Source organism: Balaenoptera musculus, chromosome 8, assembly GCF_009873245.2.
Source record: "Balaenoptera musculus isolate JJ_BM4_2016_0621 chromosome 8, mBalMus1.pri.v3, whole genome shotgun sequence".
In the NCBI taxonomy this organism is placed as follows: Eukaryota; Metazoa; Chordata; class Mammalia; order Artiodactyla; family Balaenopteridae; genus Balaenoptera; species Balaenoptera musculus.
Window position 1 is genome coordinate 4552631 of NC_045792.1, and position 20500 is coordinate 4573130.

At 47.7% G+C, this 20500-nt stretch overlaps 1 long non-coding RNA gene across 2 annotated transcripts in view; it reads left to right on the forward strand.

The window, feature by feature from the left end:
* Nucleotides 1–348: 348 nt before the first annotated feature.
* Nucleotides 349–20500, forward strand: part of LOC118900055 — a 102971-nt gene continuing 82819 nt past the window's right edge. For both annotated transcript variants that reach the window (XR_005021039.1, XR_005021038.1), the window contains exons 1-2: nucleotides 349–647; nucleotides 2668–2823. This is a non-coding gene — a long non-coding RNA (uncharacterized LOC118900055). The remainder of the gene's footprint in view (nucleotides 648–2667; nucleotides 2824–20500) is intronic.

The window sequence follows — 20500 nt, forward strand, 5'->3', positions numbered from 1 at the left end:
GTAATGGGAACTGGGGATACAGTAGTTAACAAACGCGAATCGCCCCTCAAGGAGCCTACATCCTAGGGGTTTCTCTCCAGGGGCTTCAAGCCGTCTTGGGCCGCTTTGAATTCCCTAGTAGGGTGCCCTTCCCGGTCCGCTTTACACGTACGCGCGCGCACACGCACGGACACGCGCGCACACGCCCTGCCCCTGCCTCGCAACCCTCGCTCGTGCTCACGTGCACGCACGGCTACGCACATGCACCGACACGCACGGGCTCACACGTGCGCGCTCGCGCAGACACGCACACGCGGACGCACACGGCCTGTCGTGCCGCCCCCCCCCACGCCGAGGGCGCAGCGCGGAGTTGCGGGCAGTGGACGCGCGCGTGCGCAGGAGCCGCGCATTCCGCGGCCGCCGCGGAGGGTCCCTTGCGCGGTGCGGACGACGCCGCCGCCGCCGCCGCCGCCGCCGCCGCCGCCGCCGCTGCGCGCTCCCCGGCGCGGGAGGAAGGAGGCCGGCGCGGAGCCCCGGGAACCCGAGTCCCGGCGGTGCCCTCCGGCCGCACAGCCGGGCTCCGCGCTGCGGGCAGCGTCCCCGGACACCGCGGCCACGCTCCCTTCTCAGCGATTCCGTCTGGGCGGCCGGATGGGAGGAGAGGGCAGGTGCGCTGAGCCGCGGATCTGCGCGAGGCGCGGTGGGGAAACAACTATCGAGCGCTTTGGGAACAGCCTCGGCCCTGGGTCTGTGGTGGAAACTTGGACTCGGGGCCCTGAAGGCTGGCCGAGGGCACTTTCAGGGGGTGCGGGGTGGGTGCATTAGCTGCTGCTTCCTTCCAGCGCGTCTCAGTCGGTGGTTTGTTTCCCACCCGAGCAGCCCCCGCGGCCCCTGCTCACAAACACACTCGTTTCTTCCTCGGGCGCCTCTCTGAGCTGCGCTCCGATGCCGCCGGGCGACTCCTGACCCCGCCACCTTTGTTTCCTCGGGCCAGTCAGCACTTGTGAGAAGTTCTCCTTAGGCCATTCCCACCTCCCTGTCCTCTCGAGGAGGAGAGAGGAGAGAGTGGCAAGGCAGGAGGAGGATGCCCTTCCCTGGCCGGGACCCCTGGCTCGGTTCAGAAAGCCCCGGCTCCGAAGGGCGCCGTCAAGTTGGAGGGTATCCGTTCTGTCCCCACGCGGTCAGGGGCGATCGTGCTTCCTGGGGGGTGGGCCTGAGGCAGGCTCCTCCTGCACCCCCTTGTGGATCAAGGTCAACAGCAGGAAACTGACACAGAGCCGGGTTCTCCGTCCTTGCGTGAGCGGGGGGGGACACCGCCTGAGAGTTGGGGGGAGAACTGCCCTCATTACCTGTCTCTTAGCACTTACCCCTGGGAATCACCACCTTTTACTTCTCACCCTTACTGATAGGCATGTATTACCATCCCCATTTTACAGGGGAGGAGAGCGACTCTCCCAGGGGTCAAGTGACTTGCTAAATTTCGCCTGTAGCTAATGTGGGGGGGCAAAAATAGGACAAACCAGACCACCTTCAACTAGTTTTATTACCAATAGGAATTCATTTTCCTGGTTCTTGCAAAGCAGTGACAGGTTTGGCAGTTAGGCTGCACTCCTGCTGCAGACATGCCTGGTTCACCTCTGTCCTATAAGCAGCCCTTCTGCCTCCTAGATTTCTCTCAGTTTTCCCAACTTGGAATGCCACTCTCCCTTACACCAATGCGACTCCTACACATCCAGCAGGGCCCAGCTGACAAACCTCTTCCTGCACGAGGCTTTCCCCTCCCTCGCTAGCCTTCACCCATCTCCCTTTACTCCATGGTCCAGTGTTTATATTCTGGGCCATAAAGTCTAACCCTTCATTATGTCACTGCTTTTTATGATTCTCTCATTGTTTCATTTTCTTCCGTCTTATTCCATCAGTCAGGTGATCTTCATAAGGGCAGGGCCCATGGCATAGGCACTTCCTTTACGTACCCCGTGATTTCTATCACGGTGCTGGGCACAAAGTCGCACTCAGTGACTCTTGTTTGGCTAATTGAACAGACACACTCTAAACCTGGCCAAATGTGGGCCCAGGAGCTTTTGCTACGAGCCCTTGAGGAGTGGTATTAGTGGGCTTTCAGCCATTAATCCGCTAGCAGCAACTCCCCCTCACTGGGTGGCTTGCCTGCCTGGATTACCTGAGAGGGAGAGACAGAGCTTAACTGTATAGAGAATACACACTAAGACATCCAAGGACTGCTTAGACCAGGTGCTGCTTCTTTAACGTTGCCCATGGTATGCGGTGATGGAGGATACCTAAATGAAATGCAAACAGTTAGATACATAATGTGAAAGATCTGGTCTAAATTGAAATAGAACAAACAAACAAAACCAGAAGGTGAATGACTGCTTTTTTGGAGGAGTGGTTCCGTGTTTCATGAGGAGGGTTTTGAAACTGTTCAAATACATGTCTGAGGCCAGGTCTTTTCCCCTCTCACCCTCTCAGTGTGTACGCGTGCTCATCCTTGCAGGTTATAACATGTTTTCACATACGTCATCTCATGTATTCCTCACAAAACTTTGAGAGAGACTAACAGTAACAACAACGTTTATAAAATACCTGTAATTATTTAATAACTACTATGTACTAGGCACCATTCTAAGGACTTAATGTATATTCAGTCATCTGTTCCTTGCCATTTTACAGATGCAGAAACTGAGGCACTGAGAGTGCCAGCAGTGGTTGGTGATGGGAATGTCCCCAAGGCAGAGGTGACTCAAGATTCTTTCATGATGAGAGCTCCATTGAAAGAAAGAAGATGCACTGAGTAAGGAAACCAACATTGAACACCTGCTCTGCCAGGTAAGACTGCTAGGAGCTTTGTGGGCACGTTCTCCCCGAATCTTCACGATTACCTGTAAGGTTATTGTGTTTGCGTTGTGACCTTCCCCCACATTTGAAGAACCTTGGCTTCCCAAGGTCAGCTGGCTAACGTGTGAGCCAGGTCTGGACTCACGTGCCTGTGCTTTCCAGCACCGTGCTGAGTGCCCGGGGTGGCTCAGCCTTCTCTGACTCTTTGTTTCTCCTTGGGGGGGGGGGGCAATGTTTATTTCACTGGCTGGGCTGGTGAGATCCTTATCACCCTTAAAAAGCGTGTATTAAATCTCTAATTGTACATGGCACTGAGCAAGGCACTGAACTATTTTGTATACAAAAATAATTGAGTAAAGAACACAGACAGGGGCTCTGCCCTCTGGGAACAAAGGATCCCCAGCGCGTGAAGGTGGCAGGATGGCCCAAAGAGCCACGGTCCTAGAGTGCACCCTCCTTGGCAAAGGTGTGTCCTGGCTGACAGGGGGAAGTGGCACCAGGGGTGTGGGAGAGTTTTCCAAATCCGTCCCCACTTCTGGGAAGGGCCTCTGAGCAGTTAGGACTTTGGGGGCAGATAGAGGTGGGTTGGAAGCCTTCTTAGTAACTGTGTAAGCTTGGACCAGTTCCGAACCCTCTCCAAGCTTCATTTCTAACCTATGGAATTGGACTGAACAGGTATCATTCTGTTAAATGAGATGATATACTTAATGCACTTAGCACAACGCCCGATGTACAGTATGCACTTAATCATCGGTAGCTATTGTCATGGCTGTTGGGTAGGTAGCTTGTTCTCAGATTGGATTTTAAGGGTGAAGGGAAGGTTCGTGGTCAGGAAAGGGGGACTTCTGACCGCACAGCAGGGTGCCCCTTGGCTGCCCCAGGGCTCGGTGGCTGTCACGGGCATCACGGCCCTGTGTTTCCTGCCCCCTCCTTCTCCTGAGACGGCCAGGGGGCTTGGCCTTTCTGGAGCGGCCCCTCAGATGTCTGTCTCATATTAAATGGTTGGTCTTGAGTTCTTTATTCTGGAGAGGCACGAGGCTTTCCAGGGGCAAAAGACACGAAGGAGAAGGGAGATGCATTTGTTGAATAGGAATTCAACAAATGCTGACCGCCTCTGATATCTGGGGCCCCAGTCTCCCCAGACCCACAGGGGGGGCTGCTGCCCTGGCAGTACTTGCTGAGGAGTTTAGGGACAGAGCCGTAAACCACATCTGGGTGCCGAGGGGCTGCCATGGCAGATGGGCCACTCCGTGATGTTCTTTGCAGCCTTCGAGAGTCCCCAGAATGCACACCCTTTGCTCACCCGGAGCTGGGCAGGGAGTGACCAGGGGCACACGCCACAGAAAATCCCTTTTGTTTCTTCTTAGCAGAGCCCCTGTACAGCACTGGCTTCCTGCTTAATGGCCTGTTCTGGGTGGGGAGGCGGGGGAAATGTGCAGAACTAAGGGAGAAAAAGATTAAACTCACAATAAAACCAAACCCAAGCATCACCGCCGTCCTGTCTCCTCCTCCGCAGCCCTGACCCTACTCTGGGAGCTGTCTCCCCGCCAGTTCCCCTCCCAGGCAAATAACATTTATTCCAGGAGGCCCTGACACACCGGGCCTGAGCAAGACAATGCTTGATTGTTCTTCCTTCCCCCTGCGGCAAAAGATGGGCTGGAGGAGAGCGCCGCGGAGAGGGAAAGGAGCAGCCCCACTGCTCTCCCGCGGGACCGGCTCCGGGAGCTGTCAAAACAGGCCTAGATCAGGGCGGCGGGCCGGGGATCACTGCCGCTGCTCCCGACCTGCTCGCAAAGTTTCACTCGTTTCCCCCAGTTCCTGGCAGCTGTGGCCACTTAAACGGCTTTTGCTGCCATTAAACAGGAGAGTCATTAAGTCACGGAGCTTAATGAGGCTTTCAAGGGTCCAGTAGTCATCCCTCGGTGAAAAGTGCCAATTCATCGCTTGGGAGTTAACAAACCTGGAGGTTGTGACTAAGTCAGAGGTGAGCAGCTCCAGCGCCCAGATTGACGGCTCACCCCAGCGTGACCCGGCGCTGAAAACCAGGCTTGTGTGCAGTCAGAAGGTGGGAGGTGGGCGACCACTCGCAGAGAGTTGGATTGCTGGTTTCCCCAGCTTCTCAGCTGGTGTTTGGGCCTGAAAGATCCAGAAAGCTCTCCCGTCATTACTGGTATTTATCAATCAGGGGCTTGTTGAAGCCTGAGATGGTGTGTTGTCCCAAAGTGTATCTCTCCTGAATCAGGCCGTTGGCATCAGGGACGTTAGTTCTGCTGCCCACCCCCTTGACGTTAGGGATTTTGTCTGTTGCGCCTTTGAACAGTGCCTGGTACTACGCCTGTAGAATATGTGTAGGAAGGAAGGAGGGCAAATGGGAACCCCAGGGCCCACCTCGTCTACCCTCCTTCGGGTGGGAGCCCGCTTGTCACTCAGCAGTGTCTGGAAGCGACTGCCCACAGGAACAAGGTGAGGACGGATCTGGCGTGGGGGTGGAGCCCTCCCCAGCGTGTTCAAGCTTTCCTTTGTTCGGACTCACTAAATGCTCATAGTCAGGTGAGGTGGGGAGGGGAGGTGTTCCTGTCCCCATTTTGCAGATGAGGAAACTGAGGTTCAGAAAGGTAAGTGACATCTAAGCAAGTGACCCCACGACATCTGATTCCTGGTCTAGTGCTCCACGGGCTCTCTCTCTCATAGGTGGCACAGGTGACCGTTGGGCTCAAGGACTTAGCTCCTAACCTGGCCTTTGTCCCGCTGCCGGTGCCCCTTCTTCACCTGTCAGGACCCGGCCAGACTGCCCCTCTCACTCAGAGGCCTGGCACTGGACGGGAATCAGAAAAAAGAGGAAAATGGCCCAAGAGCCTGCCTCCTGGCCTGTTTTCCTGAGGCTAGAGGGCTGTCAGGAGAAGGGTGGAGAGGTCTGGGGCCGAGGCCGTTCTCAGCAAGGGGGCGTTTTCCTTCCTTCAGCCGTCTTGTCCGCGTGTCACTCTCTGCTGTCGCGGGGCTGAACGGGAGGATGGGCAGCAGCTGCGCAGAAGCACGAGCGCGCAGACTGGGGGAACTGCAGGGGACGTTTGCCGCCGCGGGCGGGTGGCGGGGTCTAAAGGACGAGTGGCGGCTCCCGGGACTACCTGGCTCACTGTGACTGCATGGGGGGGACGTGCGGCCTCGCCGCTGCCCCCAGCATGGCCAGCCTTCTAGAAACACTGCTCCTTACGGGAATTGGGCTTGGCTCTGTGATCCGGGACTAGGGAGGTTAGACCCTGTCTGGGAAAGCTGGATAACTGACAGTCTGGCTTATCCCGTATGGGATTACTCAGCCTGTAAAAGGCCTGTTTATTTGTTAAGGGAGGGGCAGATCCATAACCCATCTGGGGACACCTGGATGGCAGAGGAGAGAGAGCTGCACCTCTTTGCCCGCCCAGCACCCCGTGGTGGCTCTCCCTGCCAAGCTGCTGTGGTTGCTGGGAAGAACACCTGGTGGGGGAGTGATGGGAGAGCCTCCCGCTGTCAGCTGCCGCCTCTGCCCAGAGCCATGATCGTGGAAGGCCCAGGCAGGAAGCCTGAGAACACTGTCCCAGACACGTCTCCCTTAGCGCCCTGCCCCGGAGTGGGCCTGGCCACACTGGTGAGAGCAGGTTCACCAGCTCCCAGAAGCTGGCTGTCCAAGAACCGCTCTGAGATTTCCCAGCCTTTCTTCCCATGACTGTGCTAATTTTGGCTCCAAGACCAAATGAGTGGAAGATTCAGGGGGTTTTGAGTCTTAGGTTACAGGTCCGAGCAGGGCACATGACCCCTTCGCTCCTGGTTTCTCCACACCATTTCTGTTCCGATGGCAGGAAAGCAGAGGGGAGAAGCTGGCTGACGTTTACCTTGTTTCAAGGTGCCATCAGAGAACAGGTAATTATTTTAAGAATGTCTGGCATTGGAAAGAGCACGAGGTCGATGCTGAAGATGCACAGGCCCCCGTCCTCGCTCTGGCCTGAGTCAGCTGTGTGACCTTGGGCAGCGAGTTCGTCTTTCTGAATCTATTTCCTCACCAGAAAACAAAAGAAATCCGATTGACGTCTCCCAGGGCCCCTTCCAACTCCAGCATTTTATGATTAGACAGCTACTAACCTACTTGCCCTACTAGCTACTACTAAATGTAGTTCATTTACAAAGAAATGCCACTGACGCCCCCTGGGAGGGGGACGTGTGCTCTGAGTTGTTCTTCCTGGATCTGCAGCGCCCCACACCTGCCTGCCTGTCTCCTTTGTCTGCCTCAGTTCCCACGCAGGAAGGCTGGCACCATGGCCTCTGCTGTCTTCTGTGTCTCTGGGAGTGCGCCATCCAATAGCCACGCTAGCCTGGGAGGTCTGGGTCTCAGTTCCTCAGGAACTGACTTGGCTTCTCTGAGCCTCACCCACCTAATGGGACAGACAGCCCTCCCTGGGAAAGCACTTCGGGATGCTTCAGTGGGAGAAGCAAGAGAAGCGTGAAGCGGCCTCATTGTGGAGGCTGAGGATCTAAATCCCAGAGCCTGTGGGAGCCGGTGGACCGCTACTGATGGGCCGCACGTGCAGTGGGACTTAGCTTCCCAGTTTGCGTGGAACTAAGGCCTCCTGGCAGGCGCTGCGTGGCCTGCCCACATGCACTGTGAACTGGGATCAAGACGCCCTCTTTTTGTATTAGTTCTGGGCCTGGTTTTGAAGCATCTTGCTGGGACTGTGGATGGCTTTGCAGTGCATGTCAGTGAGCGCTTTACAGCCTCTCTCATCAGGCCTTGTGGAGCTCTGCTTCCTTCGACCGACTCGGCGTGGCTGCCAGGCTGAGGCTGCTGAGTCGCACGGGCAACGGACGTGGCTCTCCTGGACCCACCTTTCCAGGGTAATGAACTCACGGGATCAATCTGAGAGCTCCTCTCTCCTCTTCGACCTCCGCCTCCTACCTTTCCCGCCACCCCCAGCTTCTGGTCCTCAGGTGGGACCTGTTAAGCCGGGCAGCAATTAGCCAACTCAGACTTCAAGACTCTCCCTAGAGCAAGTCGAGCAACGGCTTGATAACCCCGGGATGAAGGGGTCCCGCTTTGCAAGAGATCCTTGAAAGGACATGAATATTAATGGGGAGGGTCCTTCAGAGTCATTTAGAACTACTTGTAAGTTACTGAATCTGCCGAGTTCTCTCAGGCCTCGAGTGGTGTCCAGTTGCCACTTCCTCTGCCCAGAATCCTCTTCCATTCTCACCTGCCTGGTTAATTCTTACCTGCTCTTCAAGATTCACTCCCTCCAGGGACTTCCCTGGTGGCGCAGTGGTTAAGAGTCTGCCTGCCAATGCAGGGGACAGGGATTCGAGCCCTGGTCCGGGAAGATCCCACATGCCACGGAGCAACTAATGAGCCTGCGCTCTAGAGCCCGCGAGCCACAACTACTGAGCCTGTGTTCCACAACTACTGAAGCCCACGCACCTAGAGCCCGTGCTCCGCAACAAGAGAAGCCACCACAATGAGGAGCCTGTGCACTGCAATGAAGAGTAGCCCCCGCTCGCCGCAACTAGAGAAAGCCCGCGCGCAGCAATGAAGACCCAACGCAGCCAAAATTAAAAAAAAAAAAAAAATTAAAAATAAAAGATAGTCATGGCTTCAACTGGGGCAGCAGCTATGAGATGCAGGGGGATGCTTAGAATCAGGAAATATGTTTATGCTAGAGCCAATGGGATTTCCTAAGACATGTAGGAGAAATGGAATTGTCGAGGATGGCACTAAGGTATTTGGCTAGAACAATCAGGAGAATGGAGTTGCATCAGCTGAGTTAAGATGATTATCAGTGAAGTAGATTTGGCGGGTAGGGAGAATCAGAAGTTCAGTTTGGGACAAGTAAGGTTTGAAATGGATATCCAAATGGAGATGTAGAGTGGGCAGAAGGTGAGTCAGTCCGGCATTCAGGGAGTGGTCAGACTTGTAGATATGAATGTGGGGCTGTTGATACTTAGACTGTATTTGAACAGGAAGGACTGGGTAAGATCGCCTAGAGAACAAAAGCATTCCAAGGACTGAAACTTGGGGGTCTCCAGCTTCTAGGGGTTGAAGGAATTAGGAAGATGCTGAGGAGACTGAAAAAAGGAAGTGAGACTGATATTCTGGAAGTGAAGTGTTTCTTGGAGGAGAGGGTGATTGACTATCAGGTATAACTGGGAGGTCAAGGACAGGGTTGACCATTGCATCTGACAGCTCAGAGGTCACTGGTGACATGTTCAGAGCAGTTTCAGTGGTTTGAGAGAGAACTGGAGAAGAGAAAGTTCATATGAACAACTCTTGAAGAATTTTGCTGGAAAGGTGATCTGAGAGATAGGTCACTAGATGGAGGAAAATGTGGGTCAAGGTGGCTTTTTAAAAATTGCATTAACTTACTAATTAGTTAAGGAACTATGGGTCCATTGACATGGATTTTTGAGAGCTTAGCCTAGAGCCAGGAGAGGAGATTGAGAAAAGGTTGTTTTCATCTTTTCCGCATTAGCCCCTGTCATCCCAGTTCTGCCTTCTCTCTTTCACTAAATGGTGAGGGTTGTATTCATTTTTGTATCAACATCTTGTGCAGATTTCTAGTCTCTCTGATATTTAGCAGACCAAGGAGACCACCTGCCGTTTTATATTGGATGCCTATCTACCATGCCATGTCATCTCTTTTCTAGAAGACTGACATTTGGCTCTGTAAATCATTGGATGCATTGATAATGCCTGATTCATGTATTATAATGTAATTTGGTAATTATATGGTGAAATGATGTATCATTTCCAGGGGTGGCATAATATGGTTCATAATCTTTCACAATAATCAGTAAGTATGTTGCATCAAGGAACTATTTAAATAGTCTCTAAGTGTCAGATTCTTCACCTTTCTACACAGTGACTAACATTCTTCTAAGTATGATAGAGCATGCACCAGAAGACATGACTCCTCTATGCCTGACACTGTATATAAATTAGTGAGAACCCATACAAATGTCTGATCATGTATTACAAACTTGAGATGAATTCTAGAAGAATATAATAGTAACCCACAGCATCAATACCATAAATAATAACATTAACATGGAAATGATTGACTCATATTGGAGTTGACTGGGGATGATTTTTTTTTTCTCATGGCAAGGCACATGGTTTCCCTTTTTTTCTCTTTTTTAACATTTTTATTGGAGTATAATTGCTTTACAATGGTGTGTTAGTTTCTGCTGTATAACAAAGTGAATCAGCTATACATATACATATATTCCCATATCTCTTCCCTCTTGTGTCTTATCTCCTCCCTCTTGCATCTATCCCTTTTTAATAACAACACACAAATAGGCCTCACTTTCCCCCTTACTTCTTGGTAGTGTAGTAAAAAAAATAATGAGCTTTGGGGTCAGTCAGATCTACATTAAAATCCTTACTTTGCTGTTTATTAACCATGAGACTGTGAACAAGTTACTTCTGTGAGCTTTAGTTTCCTTATCTATAAAATGGGAATGGTGATACCTACCTCACAGGGTTATTGTGAAGTTCAGCTTAAATGTGAGTGTCAATGTAAATTGCCTAGTGTGATATCTGGTGTAGAACAGACAATGATAGCAATTAGTGTACTTAGCAGTACTCGCAGTGGCTGTAGGGGTGGCTTGGTGCTGGTAGTGATGGGTGCAGACGCCTCCCTGGCGTGGAAGGCTTCTCTCCATGCTCTAAATCCTATCAGCAGATGGAAACGGGTTTATCCATCATCCACGGCATTAGTCCCTATCGGCTTTCATGCATTCATGTAATAATTTTTTATTGAGAACCTTGTAAGTTCCACACAACAAAATCCGTGCCCTCTTGGGGCTTATGTATCAATACTAGTGAGTTTTGGAAAAAAAGCTCTGGGTCACCCCAGATTTAATATAATTCTTTCATAGTCTCCATCTTTATTGCTTTAAATTACCACCCAGCCTCTGGCCAAACCTGCTCCAGGTAAGAATAAACTGAGGCAACTTGAGCCCTTCATATACACACACCAGCCGCTAGTGACTTTTCTCTTATTGTCGGGAACTAGCTAGCTTAGAGTTTGATTCCTTCCAAGACTATTTTATTTTTTCTCTGAGTGGGAGGAATGTTCCTCTGATTAAGTCAGGTATGAAGTCAGGTCTCTCTTCCCTGTAGTTGGGATTTGGGGCAGACTGAGAATCACCGTGCCATGTTGGGCTGAAATTGTCACATAACTCAGTGCCTTACTGTCCACTTGTACAGGGAAAAAGAAAAAGGAATCCTGGGTGCTCAGCAAAGAGGAAAAAGCTAGAAGCCTCTGTGGTAGATAGTAGGAAGGAGGCCAGGCCCGAGGACAGACACAGAAAGGTGGACCCTTAGAGCCTGGGCTCCTTTTGAAGTCCCCGCGCTCCTAGAAACAGATCATGAAACTATTTAATAAAAAGTTAACTGTATAGTTGCAGGTAATCACAGCCAGGTGTTTCTTTCTTCAGGTCTCAGACCTGAGTGCGTGTCCCCTGGCTGTCAGTGTGCACGGTGACAAGATGGTGGGAACTTGTTTGACACCAACATGAACCCTTCACCGAAAACTCAACTCAACCCCAGGGATTTCTGAGCTGTCCAAGAAAGTTTGATGACTTTCCTTGCTTAATCAGGCCCTGTTAAGCTCCCTTGAGGCTAAGTAAGGAAGAAGGGGCCTTGAATTCTTTTTTTTTTAACATCTTTATTGGAGGATAATTGCTTTACAATGTTGTGTTAGTTTCTGCTGTATAACAAAGTGAATCAGCTATATGAATACATATATCCCCATATCCCCTCCCTCTTGCGTCTCCCTCCCACCCTCCCTGTCCCACCCCTCTAGGTGGTCACGAAGCACCGAGCTGATCTCCCTGTGCTATGCAGCTGCTGCCCACTAGCTATCGGTTTTTCATTTGGTAGTGTATATATGTCCATGCCACTCTCTCACTTTGTCCCAGCTTACCCTTGCCCCTCCCTGTGTCCTCAGGTCCATTCTCTACATCTGTGTCTTTATTCCTGTCCTGCCCCGAGGTTCATCAGAACCAATTTTTTTTTTAAAGGAGGAAGCTTTTTTTTTAATTAATTTAATTAATTTAACTTATTTTATTTTTGGCTGCATTGAGTCTTTGTTGCTGCGCGCAGGCTTTTCTCTAGTTGTGGTGAGCAGAGGTGATTCTTCATTGCGGTGCGCGGGCTTCTCATTGCGGTGGCTTCTCTTGTTGCGGAGCACGAGCGCTAGGCACGCGGGCTTCAGTGGTTGTGTCACGTGGGCTCAGTAGTTGTGGCGCATGGGCTTAGTTGCTCCACGGCATGTGGGATCTTTCTGGACCAGGGCTCGAACCCATGTCCCCTGCATTGGCAGGCAGATTCTTAGCCACTGCGCCACCAAGGAAACCCCCATTTTTTTTTTTTTAGATTCCATATATATGTGTTAGCATATGGTATTTGTTTTTCTCTTTCTGACTTCACTCTGTATGACAGACTCTAGGTCCATCCACCTCACTACAGATAACTCAATTTCATTTCTTTTTATGGCTGAATAATATTCCATTGTATATATGTGCCACATCTTCTTTATCCATTCATATGTCGATGGACACTTAGGTTGCTTCCATGTCTTGGCTATTGTAAATAGTGCTGCAATGAACATTGTGGTACATGACTCTTTCTGAATTATGGTTTTCTCAGGGTATATGCCAGCTTTTGCACAGCAAGGGAAACCATAAACAAGATGAAAAGACAACCCTCAGAATGGGAGAAAATATTTGCAAACAAAGCAACTGACAAAGGATTAGTCTCCAAAATATATAAGCAGCTCATGCAACTCAATATCAAAAAAAGAAACAACCCAATCCAAAAATGGGCAGAAGACCTAAGTAGACGTTTCTCCAAAGAAGATATACAGATTGCCAGCAAACACATGAAAGGATGCTCAACATCATTAATCATTAGAGAAATGCAAAGCAAAACTACAATGATGCATCACCTCACACCGGTCAGAATGGGCATCATCAAAAAATCTACAAACAATAAATACTGGAGAGGGTGTGGAGAAAAGGGAACCCTCTTTCACTGTTGGTGGGAATGTAAATTGATACAGCCACTATGGAGAACAGTATGGAGGTTCCTTAAAAAACTAAAAAAAGGGGCCATGAATTGTGTGTCTTTCTGTGGGAAGGTAAATTTCCAAAAGCAACAGCCCTTCCTCCAAATAAATATGTAATCAAAGTAAGTACAGTGTTATCTGCTTTGTAAAACTAGTGTCAAAATGCCCTCCTGACTGCCTTCTTCCAACTAAAACACTGACCCTCCTTTATAGAAATTCTGGAATCTCCATGGCCTAGCAGAGTAACAATATTCACAGTAGTTTAAATACATGTGTTAAGTCAAATTAGGTTTCACTGGTCCCCCCTCCTCATTTCCTTGTTATCTGTCATTTACTTCCAATATGCAGTGGTTGCTGCTGGACACTAGAGAAAATCTGTCCCAATGCCCATAAAATACCAGCTCCTGTTTCTCTGACTTGGTACCCACAGGGACGTCAGAACAGGAAGGTTCATCCTTAACACCAGTAATTAAGGACTTAGCGAGCTCTCTGTTTTACCGCCCCTTAAGTCAGCAGTCTCCTACTCATTCATTGGCACGTGTTCTCCTGAGTGATAATTTTCACTCTTCCCACAGGTAAGTTTTTCTAGGAAAAAGTTCGATACTGGATATCACTTTAATCAGGTAAAGAAGCCCTTAACCCTACTCCATCCCAGTGGAAACTGCAAGTTAGCTTCTCCAGAACAGAAAAAGTCATTGTATTATAATGATGCTGATTACACTCCCTACCACCCCCAAAGAATAGCATTTCATCATATATAGAGGCATTATCAGGTAGTGGTTGAGATCCTGGACTCCAGAGACAGACATGGGTATGGATCCCTGCTTTGAACCAGTAACTACCCATGTGACCAAGTAGCTTGGCTTCTGTACACCTCCTTCACAGGGTGTTGTTACACTTGTGTGAATAAGACAACATATTGCAGTGTTTTGATGCTAGATAGTGCTCAGTTGTTTAAAAGAAAACTATGTTGATGGTCCTGATTACAGCTGATATTAATATGAGCAGCCAACAGGGATTCACACAGCTCCACTGTAAGAATTTCTGGGAAAGAGGAAAAAAATTGGTTCCCATCACAAAAGACCACACATTATATGATTGCCTTTACCTGTTATATGAAATGTCCAGAACAGACAAATCCATAGAGACAGAAAGTAGATTAGTGGTTGCCTAGGGCTGGGTAGCGGGGTATGGGGGGACATGGGGGGATCACTGCTAATGGGTACAGGGTTTCTTTTTGGAGTGGTGAAAAGGTTCTTAGATTGATTGTGGTGATGGTTACACAACTCTGAATACACTAAAAACCACTGAATTGTAGACTTCAAATGGGTGAATTGTATGGGATGTGAGTTATGTCTCAATAAAGCTATTATAAAAAGTATATTAGCTCCCATTTATTACTCAGTTAATCTTTATAATAGCTCATGGTTTTATACAACAGTCAAGAAGGCTGAGATTAAGATGTATTAAAGCAACTTAATCTGGCCCATACAAGTAGCGTGTAATGTACCCAGGATTTCCTATTGATTGACTGGATCTTAGTTTCACAGAATTGGATTAATCATAATCTTTGGTTCATGACACATTAGCCCCTTTGGTCCACTGAAGGCCATCTTTTATTTTGCTTTATTTTATGCATGTATGCCTGCTGAATAATATAATAAATACATCTGACCGCCCCCTGCCCAAAGCAAGGCTAGAATATCACCAATAATTTACAGTTGCCTTTGTGTTTTCTTCTTTCCCATCCCTGTCTCCTCCCAGGGGTAACCACTACCATGAATGCTGTGTTTACCATTCCCCTGCCTCTTTTTTTTTCTTAATTTTAAAAAAAATTTATTTATTTTATTTTTAATTTATTTTATTTTTGGCTGCATTGGGTCTTTGTTGCTGCGCGTGGGCTTTCTCTAGTTGCGGCGAGCGGGGGTTGCTCTTCGTTGCAGTGCGCCGACTTCTCATTGCGGTGGCTTCTCTTGTTGCAGAGCACGGGCTCTAGGCATGTGGGCTTTAGTAGTTGTGGCACACGGGCTCAGTAGTTGTGGCGTGCGGGCTCTAGAGCGCAAGCTCAGTAGTTGTGGCGCACGGGCTTAGTTGCTCCGCAGCATGTGGGATCTTCCCGGACCAGGGCTCGAACCCATTTCCCCTGCATTGGCAGGTGGATTCTTAACCACTACACCACCAGGGAAGCCCTCCCCTGCCTCTTTTAGAAAGTGTTTTTTTTTTTTAAATGGCAATAAGTGCCTAAATGGCATATTATTTAGCTTAGCTTAGGTTTGGTTTTAATTTTGCATAGTTTTTGAACTTTATAAAAAGTCTATCAGGTTGTTCAACATAGATTCATCCATGTGGAAGAATGCCTCTGTGGCTCTTTTGTTTTCATGCCATAGAATATCACATTTTATGAATATACTATGATTTATTTATGCATTCTTCTCTCAGTGGGTATTGAGATTGTTTCCAGTGTTTTGCTATCTTGATAAGTTCAACCGTGATTATTTTTTGTATATGTGTCTCCTAATACACGTGCTAAATTTTCTCTTGGGTATGTCCTTACAGAAATTAGGTGAATACCTAGTAGATTTGCTGGGTGTGCAGGCATTCAACCTTAGAAGATAATGTTACATGGTTTTTCAGTTTCCACCAGCAATGTGTATGAGACCCTGTCAATATCCAACACTTGGTATTGTCAGACTTCTTAGATTTGTCAACCAAATGGATGTAAACCAGCATTTCATGGGGACAAAATGTTATCTGCCTCTTCCTGATTATTGGTGATGTGAACATCTCTTTATAGGTTTATTGATCATGTGTGTTTATTTTAAAAAAAAATAAATATGAAATGCAACTTTTATTTAAAACTTGAAGCCAACCCAAAATGTTGCTTCATTTTATTTCACTAACTCCTCCATGTCCACAGGCTAAATTGACTGGTTCCCTGTGTGTTTCTTGTTCTATGAAATGCTTCTTTATGGTTTTTGCCCGTTTTTATGCTGAGTTGAGGTTTTTCTTATTTGTAGGAGTACTTTATATACTTTTGAAACTAATCTTTTATTGGCTGTATATATTTCCAATATTTTCTTCAAGTTTGTATCTTGTATTTTTGCTTTCATTGGAGACTCTTGACAAACGAATTTTTTGTTACAATATTTATGTATCTTTTCTTGTATAATTAGCAATGTTTGTGTCTTGACTAAGAAATCTTATCCTATTCCAAGGTCATTAAGGTATTCGCTGTGTAGTTCTTCTGAAAGTTTTGAAATTTTGCCTTGACATTTGTTTTCTTAATCTATTTGGTACTGATTTTTGATGGTGTGAGGTAGAGTTCATTTTCAATTATTTCCATGTAAAAAGCCACCTTTTTTCAATGAAGGGGGTTACACCTATCCAACTTGAAAGCCCATGCTCTTAATCATTCTGCTGTTCCAAGGAGATAATGGTGTGGTATTAGACTGTTTGATAAATAAGGGCTAGGCACTTGGGAGAAAAGTGAAATAAGGCACAGTTTCTACCCTCAGTCTGTTGCTCAATATCAGGGGCTGAGGGCTAGATTTGGTCCTTCTTTTCAAATGATTTCTTCCCACTCTAAGTTTCATGATAACCTATTCCAGGTCATCTTTTGGCACTGGCAGTTCCACAGAGGGGTTCCTATGGGAAGCTCTGGGTTCCACTTTTTAAAAACTAAATTTAGTGTTTTTTTAATTGAAGTATAGTTGGTATACGCTATCATATGAGTTACAGGTGTACAGCATAGTGATTCACATTTTTTAAAGGTTATACTCCATTTATAGTTATTACAAAACATCAGTTATATTCTCCATGTTGTACAATATATCCTTGTAGCTTATTTTATACCTAATAGTTTGTACCTCTTAATTCCCTACCCCCAGGTTGCCTCCCCTTTCCTCTCTCCACTAGTAACCACTAGTTTGTTCTCTATATTTGTGAGTTTGCTTCTTTTTTGTTATATTCACTAGCTTGTTGTATTTTTTAGATTCCACATATAAGTGGTATCATACAGTATTTGTCTTTCTCTGACTTACTTCACTTAGCATAATGCCCTCAAGTCCATCCATGTTGCTGCAAATGCCAAAATTTCATTCTTTTTTTTAATGGCTGAGTAGTATTCCCATTGTGTGTGTGTGTGTGTGTGTGTGGACTCAATGGAATACCTATCAAAATACCAATGGCATTTTTCACAGAACTAGAACAAATAATTTTAAAATTTGTATGGAAACACAAAAGACCCTGAATAGCCAAAACAATCTTGAGAAAGAAGAACAGAGCTGTAGGAGTCATGCTCCCTGACTTCAGACTATACTACAAAGCTATAGGAATCAAAACAGCATGGTACTGGCACAAAACAGACACATAGATCAATGGAACAGAATAGAGAGTCCAGAAATAAACCCATGCACTTATGGTCAGTTAATCTATAACAAAGGAGGCAAAAATTTACAATGGAGAAAAGATAGTCTCTTCAGTAAGTGGTGTTGGGAAACTGGACAGCTGCATGTAAATTAGAATATTCTCTAACACCATCTACAAAAATAAACTCAAAATAGATAAGACCTAAATGTAAGACCAGATATCATAAAACTCCTAGAGGAAAACATAGGCAAAACCACTCTTTGACGTAAATCGTAGCAATATTTTGGGGGATCCTTGTCCTAAAGCAAAGGAAATTAAAGCAAAAATAAACAAATGGGACCTAATTAAACTTAAAAGCTTTTGATAGCAAAGGAAACCATCTACAAAAAAAAAAATGAAATGACAACCTACTGAATGGGAGAAAATATTTATTTGCAAATGATATGACCGATAAGGGGTTAACATATATAAACAGCTCATACAACTCAATGTCAAAAAAACAAGCGACTTGATTAGGAAATGGGCAGAAGAACCGAATAGACATTTTTCCAAAGAGGAAATGCAGATGGCCAACAGGTATATGAGAAGATGCTCAACATCACTAATCATCAGAGAAATGCAAATCAAAACCACAATGAGATATCACCTCACACCGGTCAGAATGGCCATCATCAAAAAGTCTACAAACAGTAAATGCTGGAGAGGGTGTGGAGAAAAGGAAACCCTTGTACACTGTTGGTGGGAATGTAAATTGGTGCAGCCACTGTGAAGAACAGTATGGAGGTTTCTCAAAAAACTAAAAACAGATCTACCATATAACCCAGCAATTCCACTCCTGGGTATATATCCAAAAAACAAAAACGCTGATTCGAAAAGATACATGCACCACAATGTTCAGAGCAGCACTATTTACAATTGCCAAGATATGGGAGCAACCTAACTGTCCATCAGCAGATGAATGGATAGAGAAGATGGATTCTACTTCTTCATCCTTGTTTCCTTCATTTCCTGGAGGTTAAAGTGACACTGTGGGGAAGAGCATATGCTTAGGGCCAGACAGACCTGGTTTCAAGGTTCAGTTCTCCCACACGGTAACCCGGGGGAAGTTAAACCCTCTTGAACCTCGGTGTCTTTGCTGTGTGTCCCCACGCGGAATGCACATCCTCTGCCGAAAGGCTTGGCTCCCTCATTCAGTCCTCGGCTAGGGGTAGGGACACAGGAACTTGTGACAGCCAGCCCCTCGGGGACCATCTGCACTGCGGAAGGGTGACAGCCCACAGAGCTGACACAAATGACAGATGTCCCCTACAACCCCCCAGGATGTTACCCTGTCTTATCTTTCTTCCCTCTACTTGGTTGGACGATCTTGTCACTTCAGCTGGCCTGTGAGCTCCTGGTGGGCAGCCCTCAGACCTCAGCTTCTTCCAGGGTCTCACAAGCAGTGACATGTACACAACAAAGCCTTCATCAGTGATCTTTGAGTGACTGAGTTAGGAGGGATAGAGATCCCGCTCTCAGGGTCTGGGACTGGAGGGCAAGCCTTTTGGTCTCCCAGTAGAAACAAAAACAAAAAACAAAAGCCAGCCATCAAAACAGAGAGGAGAGAAAGGCCTTTCTCCCTGAGCCTCCCCAGGTGGTAAGAGCTGGCTTTGAGAAGCTTGGGTGTGACAGGTGGCCTGCCACTCTGTCCGTGGTTGGTCTCCACCACCTGGCTGGAGTGTTTATTGCTGGCACCTCTCACCCCTTGGCCGGGAGGGTTCTCTGGTTCAGCACAAGCAGCAGGAGAGAGGGAGCGACCCCATGGCACACACAGCTCCACCCCAGACTCCACAGTGCATGTTGCTCTGTGTGTAGCCTGGTAATTAATCAACAAGCAATGAGATACAGGAACATCGCTGCCTCCTGTCGCTGCCCAGGGCACTTTGCATTGTTACTGAGTACATTTTTCATCCGAGCTAAATAGAGTGCTGGGTAGGGTGCTGTTTCTTGCACTATTCACAGGCCCCTGGGATTTTTCCTTCTCCCTATGGTACTGTGAAGGGAACAGGCTGACTTCAGCGATTTCTGTGGTGAGGTCGTATGGCCCTGGGAGGGTTACCTGAGCCCGGGAGACTCAGGTAACCAAGGCCACTGGTAGGGATGGGTTTAGAGAGAAAGAGAGGCAGAAGGGGAAATTTGATTCAACTAAATCTAAGACTCATTTGAAGTGTTTTTGGTAAGGTTCTAATTATGCTTCTCAATAGAGCAAATTTTTACAATGTTCCAAATGTAAATGTTGGAAAGAGGCTGCAAATGAAAACAATCAGGTGACATCTAAAGCCAAAAATAAGCCAAAAGTGATCTTAATTATTGAACTGCCTCAGGCTAAGTGGAGTTTGAATGATTGGCCTGCTAGAATCGACATCAGCCTTCCTCTCACTCACACAGAAAACTCTAGAACTTGACATTAGGGAAACTGGGCTTGCGACCCAGATGCGTCACCTGCTAGTTCCTTGGTCCTAGGCTGGCAGCGTAGCCTGTTAGTGCCTGACTGTGGGCATCTGTAAAGTGGGGCCAGTCCAGCCCGGCTCCCTGAAAGGTTTGTATAGAGGTTCGAAATGAGCTAATGTGAACGGGAGCTCCCGGGGTGTCCGTGCCTCACGGTGGATCCCAGCGGCTCCAGTGTACACCGGTGTCCATATCTTTCTCTCTAAGGCCTTTATCTTTACTCCTTCCTCAGAAGCCCTGCTCTTCATCCCTCTCTCTCGGTACTTCTTTTGGAGGTTCCTCTTCTCCCATTCAGCCCTTGATTAGGATTTCCGAAAAATATTTCATGGATCGCTAGTCCCCAAATGGCCCACCACCAGAGGGGGTTCCGAGGACAAATCAGTCTGGAAACAGTGAGCCCTGTAACCCCTTCAGAAAGTCCCGGGGCCTGAGAAGTCCTGTAGGAGGGGACCTCCTCTACCTTTGCTCCTTCCTCACTTAGCACCTCCCTCATGAATCTGACCCCAGAACCCATTTTTCACACATTGCCTATTAACCCCTCTCCCCCAAATACAGCCTGGGACCCGTCCTAGATGGTGACTGAATAGTGACGGCACCCACTGAATACTTAGGACGCGTCAGGCACGGTGGTGGTTCCCTATCAACATTTACCTCCCAAACAGCCCAGTGAGACGGGTGCATTCCAAGTAGGTGTGACTAAAACACGGGTCTGGCTGTCTCTG